The sequence below is a fragment of the Podarcis muralis genome, chromosome 1 (genome assembly GCF_964188315.1).
Source record: "Podarcis muralis chromosome 1, rPodMur119.hap1.1, whole genome shotgun sequence".
NCBI lineage: Eukaryota > Metazoa > Chordata > Lepidosauria > Squamata > Lacertidae > Podarcis > Podarcis muralis.
The window spans coordinates 46,934,155-46,943,304 of NC_135655.1; the positions used below are offsets into that span (position 1 = coordinate 46,934,155).

Below are 9,150 nucleotides of genomic sequence, written 5' to 3' on the forward strand. Positions count from 1 at the left end.
TTTGTAGATTTTTAATTCCTAGTGCAATTAAAGGTAAAGGTACCCCTGACCGTTATGTCCAGTCGCAGATGACTCTGGGGTTGCATACTCATCTCGCTCTATAGGCCGAGGGAGCCAGCGTTTGTCCGCAGACAGCTTACAGGTCATGTGGCCAGCATGACTAAGCCACTTCTGGCGAACCAGAGCAGCTCACTGAAACACCGTTTACCTTCCCGCCTGGAGCGGTACCTATTTATCTACTTGCAATTGACGTGCTTTCAAACTGCTAGGTGGGCAGGAGCTGGGACCGAACAACGGGAGCTTACCCCGTCGTGGGGATTCAAACGGCCAACCTTCTGATCGGCAAACCCTAGGCTTTGTGGTTTAGACCACAGCGCCACCCATGCCCCTTAGTGCAATTATAAGCTCTGTTTAATATAAGATGCAACAATTTAGCTACAAATATTTTTCACACTAAATATCTGAAATCATGACACTCAACTGGGGGTGTGTGTGTGGAAATGCTCGGTTTAAAATTTTTGAAGCGTTCACAGATGCAGAAATAACTTCAAAGCCCGCAGATGTCTAATCATTTCAGGCCCCTCACTTTGCTTCAAAGATCGATCAAAAAGGAGCAAATCCTTTGACTATGGTACTAGATCATGCTTTTAATTACTAATTAACCTTATGGAGAAATGAAGCCTTTGTTAATAAAATGTTGCCATGCTCACTCAGGTAAGAGCAGAAGACACTACAGAAACAAATAAACAACAGAAACCATATATCCTAACATATACCGTATTTTTCTCTCTATTACACGCAGATTTTTTCTCCTAAAAAGGAAGGGGAAATGTCTGTGCGTGTTATGGAGCGAATGTGGGGGGGGGGGGTCCCTGGAGCCGATTAGGGGAGCGCAGGAACAAAAATCAGCAAAAATCAATCTGCGTTGTGTCGGAGAAGGGAAACCTGAAAAGAGGAAGTGGTTGCTTTCCTGCATTCTGCCTCAGGGTCTTACTGCCCACCCTCCTCTGTTTCGTTGCTGTGTTTGCTCAAACGGAACAAAGAGCAGGCAAATCCCCTCCCCTCCAGGCAAGCAGAGGGGAAAGCAGAGGTCTTTCCTTCTAATTCCTCTCCCTGCTCCTCGCAGGCAGCCAGAAAACATGCAGGAGGAGAGAGAGAGCTCGCTTCGGTTTGGGGAAACTTTTGCCTTTCTTTCCTCCCTCCAGTTAAATCCCGTTAAATCCCTCTCCTGCTTTCTTAGCCAGCTGCTTCTCTGCACACTGCTCTCTTGTCCCTTCTGTGTTTTTCCTTCACTCCCCACTTAAAATGTAGTTACAAAGCATGGATCCACATGGATCCTCAGGATCTTTGCATTGGGCCACCCCAAATTCATCAGATCACATAGCAGCCTGCCCCCCAAAAATCACACACCCACTGTTGCCTGGGGCTGCAATGGTGCAAAAATGTGGTTAAAAAGCATGGATCCACATGGATCCTCAGGATCTTTGCATTGAGCTACCCCAAATTCACCATCAGATCACATGTCTGTGGCCACAGCATGAAGCACAAAAATGATACATCCACTGTTTCATTCAGAATTTTTTCCCTTGTTTTCCTCCTCTAAAAACGATGTGCGTGTTATGGTCAGGTGCGTGTTATAGAGCAAAAAATACGGTATTTTAAGTAAGAAAGTATGCCAACAAAACAAAAATGTCACCCAGTCCCATTTTTTTATTATTATTACGCTGGGCTGTTTTCTGAAAAGCTCAGGTTCCCCTGTGCCTGTTCCATATTAATTCAGCTCCACGTTTTCCTGAAGTCAGCTGAGAGGGGAATAGCTCCTGCATTGCTGATGGAACTATCTGAGTCAGACTGAGGAATATAAACAGAGAGAGTATAATTCAGCATCTGTTATGTGGGACACTGGAGAAGAAAAGGGGTCTCTCTTGATATCGCCCTCGTGTTACTTGCCAAGTTCTTTCTCGTACAGGATCAGTGGCGTAGCGTGGGGGGTGCCAGGGGTGCCGGCCGCACCGGGCGCAACATTTTGGGGGGCGCGTTTGGCCGGCCCCCCTCGAGGAAGCGGGAACCTCTCCAAGGCACAGCGTGCCGTCGGTAGAGGAAAAAAGCCGCGCAGCAGCAGCAGCAGCAAAGTCGGGAGGAGGAGGAGGTGGAGCGAGCCTGCTAATTCCTTGCTGGGAATTAAGCGGCTCAAGACTCTCTCCACTGGCCGCCTGGGTAGTGAGCCGAGCCGAGCAGGGAGTCTGGCGAGCGGGCGGGAAGAGACTTTCCCCCCTTTTTTCCACCTCGCCTGGTCAAAAAGGAGAGCGGAGTCTCCTCAGGGCGCCCTCAGGCAGGGCAGGGAAAGGCAAGCAGAGCGAGGAGGAGAGAGGGGGGGGGGAGCAGCCAGGAAACGCCGCGGTGTGGAGGAGGAATCAACTTAGGAGAGAAAGCGAAAAGCCTTGGAGAAAGGGAAAAAAGGAAAGAAAAGAGGCAGCTCCAGGAGAGCGCGGGGGAAAGAGAAGCCTCGCTGCTGCTGCTTGGGAGAGTAAATTACTGTACTTGCCTTGCCCCGGGTTAGGGGGCGCAAATTACTTGCCTTGCCCCGGGTTAGGGGGCGCAAATTACTTGCCTTGCCCCGGGTGCTGATAACCCACGCTACGCCGCTGTACAGGATGAGCTCTTTCCCTGTCAACCTACAAACCACAATGCCTATGTTGTACTTCCAGTGACAGAAGCAGTGTGTCCCTGAATGCCAAGTTGCTTGGAATCACAAGCTGGGAGAGTGTTACTGGACTCGGGTGCTGCCTGAGGTCTTCCCACAATCGTCTGGTTAGCCACTGTAAGAACGGGTGCCCAGGCCTGATTCAACAGGCTCCTATGTTCCTTCTTAAGAGGTATTTGTCAAAGGAGCTTTAGCTGCTCATCAGGGGCTGTGAACAAGCTAATTGTCCTGCAATGGGCTGACTAGGGAGCATATGTTCTGTGCAATCTTTCCTTTCAGGGAATCAGCACAACTGTTTTTTTAAATCCAGATTCAGAGAATGCTGGGAGGAAACTCTGTTTCTAAAGCTGTTGGGAGTCTGGCCCTGAGGTGATTTCCGTCTGAAACCATATGGAAACAGCCCTACGATGAACCAGCAAGGCACAAATGTAATAAATAATGCTGAAGAATATTGTTGCCCTTTTCATATTGAGTCAGACTTGTGCATGTGGTGACCTTTCTGGAGTAATGTATGCTTGTGTATGCGTCCGTCCCCCCCCCCCCCATGAACATTTCAGCATGATTTTTAAAGAGTCAAAGCGAAAGAGCATTTGTAAACTAAATTTAATAAGTTAATGTAGATTATGCATGTAATGAATTTATTTTTCCAAGAGGAGCCCTGCCCCAGACATTTTTGGAGTGCCTTGAAACAGGAAATTTAGAAAACCACAGTCTGAAACCAGAAATGTTAAGATTAGTGATACAGATTGCCCAGGAAATATTAAAAAGGTAATCTGCATCAGGAAAAATTCTGATGCCCTAGAGCAGGGGTGGCCAACTCCCAAGAGACTGTGATCTACTCATAGAGTTAAAAATTGGCAGTGATCTACCCCCCTTTTGGGGGGTTCAGGTCAAAGTTGAGCTTTTTTTAGGGTGGAAAGCCCTGTTTTTAGCAGTTTGGGTCAAAGTTGTTGATTTTTTTTAGGGGACCCAAAGTTGTTGAGTTGTTGAGGGGAGCCAGTGATCTACCGGTGATCTACCAAAGACGTCCAGTGATCTACTGGTAGATCATGATCTACCTGTTGGACGTGCCTGACCTAGAGAGTTATGTAATTAGCATGTTTGTTTAACTTGTATTTACTAAACAAAGCTAAATGGTTGGAATTCCCTTGTTGTTGTTCAGTCGTTTAGTCGTGTCCGACTCTTCGTGACTCCCTGGACCAGAGCACGCCAGGCACTTCTGTCCTCCACTGCCTCCCGCAGTTTGGTCAGACTCATGTTTGTAGCTTCGAAGACACTATCCAACCATCTCGTCCTCTGTCGTCCCCTTCTCCTTGTGCCCTCCATCTTTCCCAACATCAGGGTCTTTTCCAGGGAGTCTTCTCTTCTCATGAGGTGGCCAAAGTATTGGAGCCTCAACTTCACGATCTGTCCTTCCAGTGAGCACTCAGGGCTGATTTCCTTCAGAATGGATCGGTTTGTTCTTCTTGCAGTCCTTGGGACTCTCAAGAGTCTTCTCCAGCACCATAATTCAAAAGCATCAATTCTTTGGCGATCAGTCTTCTTTATGGTCCAGCTCTCACTTCCATACATCACTACTGGTTGGAATTCCCAAGCTTACCAATATTCAGTTTGAAGCTGACATCTATTCATTGTTACTAATGAACTAACGGTGGCCAGGGGGTGTGAGGATTACTGGAAAAATAAAGCACTGGGGGAAAATAGGTTTTGGAAAAATTTCCATCCCATATCCCTGGATTAGACAAACTACGCAATATTTTGAGTTTTTGTAGAATGCATAAGTTTATCCCTGTACATTTTGTCCTCAAAGAAATATGCTATTGGTTCATAGGCAGGAAGAATGTATAGTTGTCGGGAAATGACTGGAGGCCATACGGGGGAGGGGGGTGCACATGCTGTTTCCCAGAACACTGGAAACTTGCATCTTTTTCAAACATGACTATTAGTATGAATCAAGATGCCTTGCATGAGCCACCTAAAGATGCTTTTATGCAACATTTTTTTCTTTCCTGGCTAGAGAGCCAGCAGCAAATCCTGGGCTCAGCTGAAATACAAATCACAGTACCTGGGCATTAATTAATAAGAAAAAAATAGTTTTTGTGAAAAGCGGATCATTGTCTTCTGAAAGAAGGAAAATTAAATCCTCCCAACATGGGCGTAGCCAAGGGGGGCACGGGGCAGCTGCCCCCCAATCAATACAAATCAATACAATTCTGAGGTTCTGCCCCCCCCAACAAAAGTTTGCCCCCCTAACAAAAGCCTGACCCCCCTAAGAAAGAAGAAGAAGAAGAAGAGTTTGGATTTGATATCCCGCCTTTCACTCCCCTTCAGGAGTCTCAAAGCGGCTAACAATCTCCTTTCCCTTCCTCCCCCACAACAAACACTCTGTGAGGTGAGTGGGGCTGAGAGACTTCAAAGAAGTGTGACTGGCCCAAGGTCACCCAGCAGCTGCATGTGGAAGAGCAGAGACCTGAACCCGGTTCCCCAGATTCCTGGCTATGCACATTTCTCCCAATTAATTTAAGGTCATCAGTTTAAAACAATATTATACAAAGTCCCCAGAAATGCAGGATTGCCATTACAACTCCCCCAATTGTTGCGTCCAGCCCACTGTAGGCTGTGGTTGTCTTACACAATGGCCTGTCCTGTATGCACTAAGGAAACTAGGGTTGCTTCCAAATGACCTGTTTATTGAGCATTCATCCTGATTTGTTTGTACAAAGTTTGGGAGGGTATTACACAATGGGAACATTACACGCAGGAAGGATTATCCCACACTTTCCTCTGCATTTTTGCCACCTTTATTGCAAAAAGTCAGATGGGGAGTGGGCTTGTTGTGCAAGACCACCAAATCAGCTTCAGTTGCCCAACCTGAATTTGCCAGGATGGGATTGAAACCCAGCCTAAAATAGCAACAGCCTGGAAGCCCCTAATATGTACTTGCTTCTTTAAATGAAGAAACAGTAATTCAAGGCCAGTCAAATCTAAGAGAAATCGTTTCCCTTCTATATAGTGATTTAGTGACTTAGTTGCCCATCTTTTCTCGAACAAAGGACAGTGATATAACATACAGCTTAGGAAATAAAAAATAGCTAGAGGAAAGTCATTGCATATTTCAGAGGAAAGGGGAAATAATGTAGTAAAAAACCAGCTTTCCAAGTTCCATTCCCAGCAGTCTATTTTTCTGCCCAGAGATCTCAGATTGCTTTTTTAAAATGCAAGTTTCTACTTCTTAACACTCCCAAAAAACAGAAAACAAAAACCACCTTGTGAAATTCTGCAGAAAGCATGTTGGGGATGAGGGGGTGAGCAAGATTTGCAGAAGGTTAAGGGACAGACTTCCAGCCATGCAGAGTTCTTTGATATTCCCTAACCATAGTAGAAGTAGAATGAATCATACCTTGTAATCAAATTTGCCCAATTTTTACAAGCCGTGTTGGTTTTCCCCACCCCCAAGGAAGGGACATATGAAATCCCATGTCTCTGGAGCTGATTGAGGAATTCCTTGGAGAATATAACAGGTTTTGGTTGATTCAAAGACCAAATCCCTTAATCATTGGGCCACAGTACTGGCTGGTCCTAGAAATGCAGAAGATGTACTCTGGTGCTTCTCGTTCGGACATGATAAACTATTGTTGAGCACTACACAAATCCTAACATGCTCTTTCCTTCACATTTGTAAGTGGTAAGTCCTATGAGAGGTGGTTGAAAGAACTGAATACAGTTAGCACAAAGAAGGACTGATTAAGACGTGTTCATAGCCTGTCAGGTAGAAGATGGAGCAAACTTGTTCTCTGCTGGGCCAGAACCAATGGGTGGCAATTGCAAGGAAACAGATTTTGGCTAACATGAGGATAAAACTCCTAACTGAAAATGCGGTTGAATCATGTAGCGGGGTGAATGGGCTGCCTTCATTGCAGGGTTTTAAGGAGAGGTGAGATGGCCATCTGTTTGGAAGGCTGGCTTAAAATTACAGACTTCTGCACTGAACGAAGAGTTGCCATTAGATGATCTCCAAGGTCCCTTCCAATTCTATAATTATACAATTTTATGATGGCAAAAGCATTTGCTTCCACTTTCACCCAACTGCAGCTTGTCATTATGCCAGAACAAAGAACTGTAGCTAGCTTTAACAATGGTTTATCCAAACATGCCAGGATCATAAACAATGGTTTGAAGTTGGCTTGTTTCAGCAAATCATTGTTAAAATTACCACAGTTCCCACTCTCAACATAGTGGTAAGCTGTGGTTCATCAAAAATGGAAGTTGATGCTTCCTACCTTATCCTCATGGCTGTAATGGAGGAGGGTGGAGTGCAGACACTTGTTCATGTGCTATATATTAAGAACTATAATTACTCATTATTATGAACTATAATATGCGACGTGGGTGGCGCTGTGGGTTAAACCACAGAGCCTAGGACTCGCTGATCAGAAGGTCGCGGTTCGAATCCCCATGACGGGGTGAGCTCCCGTTGCTCGGTCCCTGCTCCTGCCAACCTAGCAGTTCGAAAGCACATCAAAGTGCAAGTAGATAAATAGGTACCGCTCTGGTGGGAAGGTAAACGGCGTTTCCGTGCGCTGCTCTGGTTCGCCAGAAGCGGCTTAGTCATGCTGGCCACATGACTCGGAAGCTGTACACCGGCTCCGTCGGCCAATAAAGCGAGATGAGCGCCGCAACCCCAGAGTCAGCCACGACTGGACCTAATGGTCAGGGGTCCCTTTACCTTTATGAAACATAATATAGTGCTGCATAATTTATGGTCTACTAAATTTGTGTGTTTCCAGGTGCACTAGGTGCTATGAAATACTAGCAGCAGAAGCAAAACACAGAAGCTCTATCCTCTAAAGCAGCTCCTGGGAACCTCTTGACTTTTCTGAAGTTCCACCAGGCATTGCCCCAGCATCTGCAAGATGTCCTACAGAAGCATCCCACTTGCAAGGTGTTCCTGCACAACCATTTCACAAGTGGCCAGGCAGAGATCTGATAGACTCTTCCATCCTGTTGGGTCCAAGGGGCTTCAATAGCCTGGGGTGAACTTACTGACTGACTGTGCTGAAATTGAGTAGCTGTGATTCTGATCAAGCACCCATGTTTCCCCCTTTGCTTTACATACTGTTTTGGAATATCTGTTAATATATCCAAATGCCTTTCTTCCTTCTGCTTTTTCCTCTTCAGAAATCTTGTATTTGCAAGCACTGAAGATGTGAAACAGCCCTGGAGCTGCTTTATGCCTTTATACCTTGATAGTACCATATCCATGCCGGCCCCCACAAGTTGCCTCCCATCTCTCTGTAAATCATAGAGGTACACTTTACAGCATCTCAGACTAACCTGTCTCTTGATGCCCTTTGAAGAATCTGCTGTTAACCTGATGATGCCCTCTCTACACATATCATATCATGTACCAGGCTCCCATTTATTTATCCCCCAGGCAGCAGCAGTGGCGGCTGCTACCACAGCTTTCCCTTTCTGCTGAGAAGAAGGACACACAAAGGAGTCTCAGCAGCTGCCTAAGGTTAAAAAATTCATCATTCACCCACCCATAAATGGATGTTTTTCTCAGTCTTTTAAAGAGTCACTGTAAATAAAAACCCTCCGTAAGTCATGTTTTGTGTGCTTTCTCGTTGTTGGCTCCCTTTTTGTTTGGAAAGTGTTGTCGCATGAAAATGGTTATGGCCTTGTGGAGGACCAGCCTTGCATCTCTAGTCAGCCAGAGTGGATGTTTACAGAGCTTTTAACTGGCCTTAAGGTATGACACAGGGACGCGAGTGGCGCTGTGGGTTAAACCACAGAGCCTAGGACTTGCCAATCAGAAGGTCAGCGGTTCGAATCCCCGCAGCAGGGTGAGCTCCCGTTGCTCGGTCCCTGCTCCTGCCAACGTAGCAGTTCGAAAGCACGTCAAAGTGCAAAGTAGATAAATAGGTACCACTCCAGTGGGAAGGTAAACGGCGTTTCCGTGCACTGCTCTGGTTCGCCAGAAGCGGCTTAGTCATGCTGGCCACATGACCTGAAAGTTGCACGCCGGCTCTCTCAGCCAATAAAGTGAGATGAGCTTCACAACCCCACAGTCAGTCATGACTGGACCTAATGGTCAGGGGTCCCTTTACCTTTACCATTTTAAGGTATGACACTTGAACACTGATAAACTCTGTGCCCTAGAGTAAGAATGGACAAAGCCCCCCCCCCCCAACGAGAGCTGCATTATCTAGGAGGTGATCTCTTGAGAGTCGCCTGTCAATGGGCAGTGGTAGAGTTAGTAGTGGGCAGGAAGAATGAATTAGTTTGAATTAAACAAAACAGGTGCTACCACCTAACACACCCCACATTCACCGCCACCTCCACTCCACACTGGTTCTCTTTCTTCCTTAAGAATCTCACTGAGAGCCAGTGTGGTGTAGTGGTTAAGAGCGGTAGTCTCATAATCCGGGGAACTGGGTTCGCGT

General features: G+C 46.3%; 1 long non-coding RNA gene across 1 annotated transcript; it reads left to right on the top strand.

Annotated features, from left to right (window-relative positions):
* The first annotated feature begins 2,652 nt into the window (after positions 1-2,652).
* LOC144327543 (uncharacterized) lies at positions 2,653-8,312 on the top strand. Its single transcript, XR_013392663.1, has 2 exons — positions 2,653-3,132; positions 7,492-8,312. It is a non-coding gene; the product is annotated as an uncharacterized LOC144327543 (long non-coding RNA).
* The last annotated feature ends 838 nt before the right edge of the window (positions 8,313-9,150 follow it).